The 6,966-nt window shown below is 44.3% G+C and overlaps 1 protein-coding gene across 2 annotated transcripts in view; it reads left to right on the top strand.

Moving 5' to 3' along the window:
• Positions 1-6,966, top strand: part of KCNH8 (potassium voltage-gated channel subfamily H member 8) — a 337,559-nt gene that overhangs the window by 73,666 nt on the left and 256,927 nt on the right. The gene's annotated exons all lie outside the window — the stretch shown is intronic.

Below are 6,966 nucleotides of genomic sequence, written 5' to 3'. Positions count from 1 at the left end.
GCCTCCCCGTTTCTCCCCCTCCACCTGTGGGCCAGAGCCAATGGCTAACCCACAAGAGCCAGCTCCTTGGACTTTAGGCAGAGATAATTCTGTGGTACACTTTTCCTTCCAGAACTCTCCTGTGGATCAGGTCAAGGTGAATTTTTACCAGAAACCGTGTTCATTCTCAGCTCTCTTTCCTCTTCTCAATCCTGCTCCCCTTAATCCTTTATAGGCTTTTCCTTTGAGTACTCCCTCAATAAATTGGGTATATTCTAACCCTTGTCTCAGGCTCTTCATTTAGGGAAACTGATCTCAGACATGTACCAACACCACAGAGTTAGAAGATAATGAAGCTGGTAATTGTGCTAGGTCTGACTCCAAATCCTGTGCTCTTAACCATCACTTTCTCATTGTTGAAGCAATCTCCCACCTCCAACATGCTCTTGCTAACTCAATGTCTCTGTGCTGAGCCATCTTGGCTTTGAGGATGGTCTGTCATTGGTTCAGAGTGAAGTCTGTGATTACTGGTTCAGCAATATCCAAGGGCTGTGCCCACTGTTACGAGAGGTCCACATGCCCATTATCTGCTCCACACACCCTCTGTTTTTATTGCCTTGGGCCTGTATCTCTTCCTCCTCTCTCTTCTCCAAAGACTGTAGGCCGACATTCTGATTGGAGTTCTACCCTCCTAGTTCCCCAAAGTGACTTTGCTTGTTTAGTTAAATCATGCTGCTCTTCTCCCATCTTGTTTATTTGGGGTAGACAAGTTCTCTATGCCCTGGGAGTTGTGCACTGGCATTCACTAAGGTTCAGAAACTAAGATGACAGCTTGACACTTGACTGCCTTTTAGGTAAATACTAGTTTTTAGTGGGGACCATAGCAGCAGGTTTATTTATAACTCCTGCCACCACACACCGGCACTTAATGGGGTGGAGCAGGGAGGCAGTTGAAAGGCTGCTTAGGGACCTAGGGGAACCAGGAGGACCTAGATTTACTAGAGCTTGTGTGTGTCAATCTTGAAAGATAATTGGGTCAACACTGCATGAGAACAGCTTGTTTCAGCCCATTCCGTTTCCAGATGCTCTAACATATAGTGAAAGATTCAGCAGATAAGTCAACAACTCTTGGATTTAATTGTCTCTTTTCCATGATCCTAACATATATTTTGGTCTTGTGGTTTGTGCTTTGACCACCACATGCAAACCCCTTTGTGGATTTCTCAGCCTAGTCAATGCCCCCTAGTCAACTCCGAGCGACTCCTGTGTTCCCATTTGGTAGTAATTACTTGACAGTTACACACTTCTTCTCTCTCTTCCTCAGTCAACAAGCAACTAATAAATAAACAACTGGTGTTCTCATTAGTAGGCTCTCCTTTCTTCAGAGGGCCAATCTATTCCACTTTATAAGGTGGCTTCACTTTCTCCAGCATTGCCACATTTTCATTGTGGCTGGATGAAGTAACAGCTGTAGCTAATTCAGTCACATTTTTTAGTTGTCCCGCAGTTAGTGAAATTATTAGCCATCCCTACAGAGTGTCAGCAACTGCAAATAGAAATGAGTCTTTGCAGACAACCGAATCCAACCGGGAATTGAGAAATTAATAGAAATTTAGAACAATGGGCATGCTTGCAATGAACCATTTATAGGTTCAGACACCTAGTTCCTCTGGTAATTTGAATGAGCAGTTTTACTAATAAAATCTGTCTGTGTTTAGTGAACTTACTAGATCTATCTGTCATTCACAAACAACTTGAATTATCACCTTCCCATCAAATTTTGCCCTTTTCCTTAGCTTGCTGCCTCTCAGAGTGGATTTTCTCCAATGCAGGCAAGGGGATGGAGGGAGAAAGAAGTAGAAAGTGCTTTTAGCCCCAGCTGAGGCAGGCTGGCCTCCATCTATGTCAGGGATGAAGCGTGTTTATTTTATGCAGATAACATTGGATGAAATTCAAGTGGTGCCACATTTATTTGACAGGGCAGATATTCTCAATAGACGTTCCCAGTTACGATCAATATCTGCTGGTGGTCCTTGACTCCTCTCCCTACTAGATCGATAAGTGCCATCACCCCCATTGCTCTGACCTCAGTGGATTGTAACTTCAGGAACGTGAGCAGATGTCACTGGCAGGTTCAACATTTTAACAGTCTTGGTAATTCCTCACACCAGGAAAGCGTTTTAGAGTTTGCCTGCCACCCTTATTTACATGGTCTTAGGCCTTTTGTAAAACTTCTCTAGTGGGACAGAAATGCCTGTCTCTCAAGGAAACATGAAGTGCTGCCCAGTCACAACCCATCAGGAGCCCCTTTTGTGTTCTTTGCAGTTTCCCCAGCAGTCAGAGTGCTGTTCTCAAGGAAACAGTTGTCAACAGGATTGATTTTTCCATTTGGCCCCTGGGATCGTGGCAGCGTGGCAGCAGGCCAGGTCCGGGGCGCTGAGGGCCTCTGGGAAGCGGGAGGAAGAAGCCTGGGATCTCAGAGGGCAGCCAAACAGCCTGGAAGCATGGCTTTGAAGCAGGTAAAGCAGAGTGGTGAAGAGCTCCAATGAGGTTCTCCACCACGTTGCAGCTGTGTGAGGGGAGAGAAAATATTTAATATCTCTGAGACCATTTCTTCATCTTTCAATAGAGAATGCTGACAGGACGCACCCCCTGAGGTTATTGCGAGAATTAATTTAATGAAGGATTCATGTAAATCTTAGTGCAGTCCTTTGTAGAAGGCTAATATTTTTTGCTTGTGTACAGTTATCATCACTGCTAATTCAGGTTGAGAGGAAATCACCTGCTTTTGTTGAAAAGCATTCTATTTTAGTTTATTTAACTAATGTGGCTAAGGAAATTTCACCTTACATTTATACAGTTTATAAAAATCTGTCACATGCAAACTTTTAAAGCAGGTGACCATTTTGTGAGCAGGTAAGTACAGGTCTATACTCGCCTGTATTTGTACCTCTATGCATCCACATTGCTTTCTGGAGGCAAACATTTGAAGAGCTTGCAAAGTTTGTCTATAGTATATGAGGTCTTTTCCTTTATAGCCAATTTTATTTTTTACTTTGTTCATCAAAACCCTTTTCCAGGAAAAATACATACTTGTTTATGTATTTAACAAATACTTATATGTTTTTTACTAAATGCCAGGCGCGTTTTAGGTCCATTACAAACATTAACTCGCTTAATCCTTATTACTACACTGTGAAGTCAGTTCTGTTATTATCCCCATTTGACAGATACGTACACTGAGGCACAAGACAATGAAGCAAGTTGCTCCAGATCCTCTAGGTAGTGAGCTGACCAGCTAGGATTCTAACCCAGGCAGGCTGACTTCAGAGTCTCTGCTCGTAGGTACCAGGCTAGGCCAATCTAGCCCATTTGTAATGTCGGGGCTTTTGAATGACAGGAGTTAGGATTAATTAAATTGTTCTGTGTGTCCGTCAACAGGGAATTTCTGGGTTGACATACAGTCGCCTCATTTAGTAGGTTCAGCACTGTGGCATTAGCCAGGAATTCTCCCTCTGCACAAGGCCACGCAGATAAGGAGTTAAGGACATGTGTCACAGATATCAGGAGCCCCTGGAGTTGAGTGAATTAAGCCGTTCTCTCCATGAATCCAAACTAGATGCTGAGGCCCTTGACGTTCTGAATCTCCTGAGGAGTCCCTGTCAGTGACTCACGGCAGTGCTCCTCAGCAAATGGAAGTTTGTCTTCAACAAATAGGAGAAGGCTTATACACCGAGACTAGGATTTTATCATTTATATTTTTTTCTTCTGATAAGTAAACTCTGAATTTTGAGAAATTTTAAAACTCCACTAAGCATAATAAACCCCATGGACTTAAGAGAGAATTTTTATGCTTCACCTGGCTCGTGGATGCTTTTGAAGAAGTTGATGGACTTGGAGGTCTTCCCTCGGTGGTGGTTATTCCTGACCCATCGACTGTGGGCTGCGTTTGCAGTACTATCTGACCGTGTTTTCAGTTTGAAAATTACCATGGGCTTTCCCCGCTGCGCTTTCTCCTGGTTTTCCTCCTCTGTCACTGGTGGCTCCTTCCCAGCTGCTTTGTGACGTCTGAGACTCATGAAGTCCAAGTGCTCCAGAACTCAGCCTTTGTACAGATCATGTCACTCCTCTGCTCGAAATGCTAGAATGGCTCTTTGTCCAAAGTCCTTGCATTAAGACCCTTTGTCATCCGGTCCTTTATTCGATCTGGCCTAATTGCCTATTGTATTAGTTTGCTAGAGCTGCTGGAACCACAAACTGGATGGCTTAAACAGAAATTTATCGTCTCAGTTTTGGAGGCTGGGAGTCTGAAATCAAGGCGTCAGAGGGCTGTGCTCTGGGGCAGGATGTGTTCCAGGCCTGTTCCAGGCTTCTGGTAATTCCCTGGCTTGTGGCAGCATCACTCCCATCTTTACATGGTGTTCTCCCCGTGTGTACTTCTCTGTCCAAATTTCTCCCTTTCTATAAGGACACTAGTCCTACTACTGGAGTAGGGGCCCACCATACTCCATCCAGTATGGCCTCATCTTAATCTACTACATCTGCAGTGGCTCTATTTCTGAATAAGGTCACAGTGTGAGGTTCTGGGAGTTACGACTTCAGCATATGAATTTTGGGGGCATAGAGTTCAACCTATAGCACAACTCTGCTTCTCCTTGCTCACTGTGGGGCACCATTCTCCCCTCTTTGCTGTTCCTGAATACTTAGATGTGCTCCTGCCTTAAGGCCTTTGTATTGTCTGTTCCCTCTGCCTGGAACATCCCCACACCCCAACTGTCCACATGGCTCACAAACTGGGCCCTTCTCAAGTCTGTCTTCAAATACGCCCTCTTCTGTCATACCCCCCTCCCTTGATAGTGCTGTTTTAGTCATATCTCCACTCCCCAACCCGCCTTGTCCACTGTTTTTCTTTTTTCCATAGTACTTACCACCTGTTAACATACTTGATAATTTGCTGTTTACCAGTTTTGCTGTTTATTGTTTGTCTTCTCCCAACACCGACACTAGAATGCAAGCCCACTGAGGGGTTCTTTGTTTTACTCTCAGATGTATTCTAAACACCTAGAACAACAGTGCTTGGGACATAATGGCAGCTCAAAAAATGTGCGCAGCGTTCCCATTTTCTGTGTGGTTTAGTTGTAGAGATGCATACCTTTAATACATTGGAGTAAGGCAGATGGGAGGAGAGTGAAACCTATCTTAAACTATTTTCTTGAAAACTGTGGCATGGCTTTCTCAGAGTACCCTACACCTGGGGCCTTTTTCAAATGTCACATTCATGATGACTGCAAATCTTGGCTAGGGCTTGCCACCTTTTCCTTCTGAGAGCTCAGTATTTTTTCCACCTACAGGATGAAACCAAAGCCCCTCTGATGAGATGATGAGAGGCCTTGATTGACTTGTTCCCACTGTCATTTATCACTTGGAGAAGCAATCATTGAGGCTTCTGGAAGAAACTGATGGTCAGGTTGAAGACTCAGGCATTGTGACTTGCTGTGATTTTCCTACTAGCATCAAAAAGCAAAAAGCTCCTAAAGTGGCCGCAAAGTGCTCTGAGAGACATTTCTCTGACTTCACTAGAGTGGGTGAGGTTTAAACGGCCCACAGATGTCACATCCAATTTCCTTAATAATCACATCAAGGCCTCTCGTGGGCCCCTGGTAGCAATGTCAGGAGCGATTCCCAGTGGAACCGCTGAGCCAGCCAAGCCACTGTGCATTTCTTGGCCTTAAAATCTATCATTTTATATTAAAACTACTTATTTGTTATCATCCTTTGTCCTCATAAATGTTGTCTATTTTTTATGAGCCTCTGTCCTCATAGGATGTGGCATTTAATGAGGGCGAGCACGTCCTACCCATCGTTGGTTTTCCTTCTGGTGTCAGCATGGATGCTGGCACATAACAGATGCTTGAGAGATGCTTCTTAAACCCCAGCGGAAGTACCACCACAGAGCACAGCTCACAGTCTCACGCAGGCTGCATCACCACCCAGCCTTGCCTTGGTCCTTTTGGTTTCGTTTCTTCTTGAACTCACAAATGGTTTTCAAAAATAAAAGCTGAAACACCACTGTAAGCCATTTTTCTGTCAGAAGCAAGATTGACAGTTTGCAGGAGAGTGGAAAAGGGTGTTTCTGACATCATGAGGCCCAGGAGGTGAACCTTCTCAACAAGACATCAAAAAAACTGATGAGAATTCACAGGGGAGGGCCTGGCCACACAGATGTGGGGAATGTGCCATTGATTTTTTTCCAGCCACACTTGTTCATGGATGGCAACATTACCCATGACTGACCATAAAACAGCCGGGGCATCAGGAGGTAGAAGTTGACTGAGGCAACACGTTGATCCCTCAATCCGCAGGTAATAAACCCATCTTGCTCCTTGTTCAGCCACCTGTCATATGCTTCCTGAACAATGTCTCTTTTTTCCTCTTGTCCTGTCGGTGCTGTCCACCTGAATCCATCTAGAAGAAAAACACTGGAAGTGTGAGTCTAGAGGTAGTTCCTTTTGATGGGGCTGGATTCTTTCTGCAGATGAAGATTTATCAGGAACCTAATGAAGCTTAAGCTTCAGGCCTTTCCCTAGCCTTGGTGGGGCCCAAGTGTGTCCCATTAATCATTTCTGTTGGCAAAATTTTTGAAAGTAATATATTTTAACCACAATGGTTTCATTGTACTTTCTCTTTCCATTCTAATTTCTTCTCTGCCACACTTTCCTTCATGTGGCTGCAGGCAATTTTGGGATCCAGCTAAAGTGGAAGTTGAATTGAAAATGCATTTATTTAGTTTAGGCTGAAGAGAATATATTTATGTTGTTTGCAGTAATCTCCAAGTATAGCTATTGCTAGTTGTCCTGGTGTGGGAATAAATGGCTTGCAGGAGTACTCAGGCCACCCACTCTGTGACCAGGTGTCAGGACACAGAAGTGCAGGGACTGAGATCTTGCCTCAGGATGAGCAGCTCGTATGATGGCCCGCATCAGAATT

Source organism: Equus przewalskii, chromosome 15 (genome assembly GCF_037783145.1).
Source record: "Equus przewalskii isolate Varuska chromosome 15, EquPr2, whole genome shotgun sequence".
Classification (NCBI taxonomy): domain Eukaryota; kingdom Metazoa; phylum Chordata; class Mammalia; order Perissodactyla; family Equidae; genus Equus; species Equus przewalskii.
The sequence above is the reverse complement of the archived record's forward strand: the minus strand, read 5'-3'. Positions and strand labels throughout refer to the sequence as shown.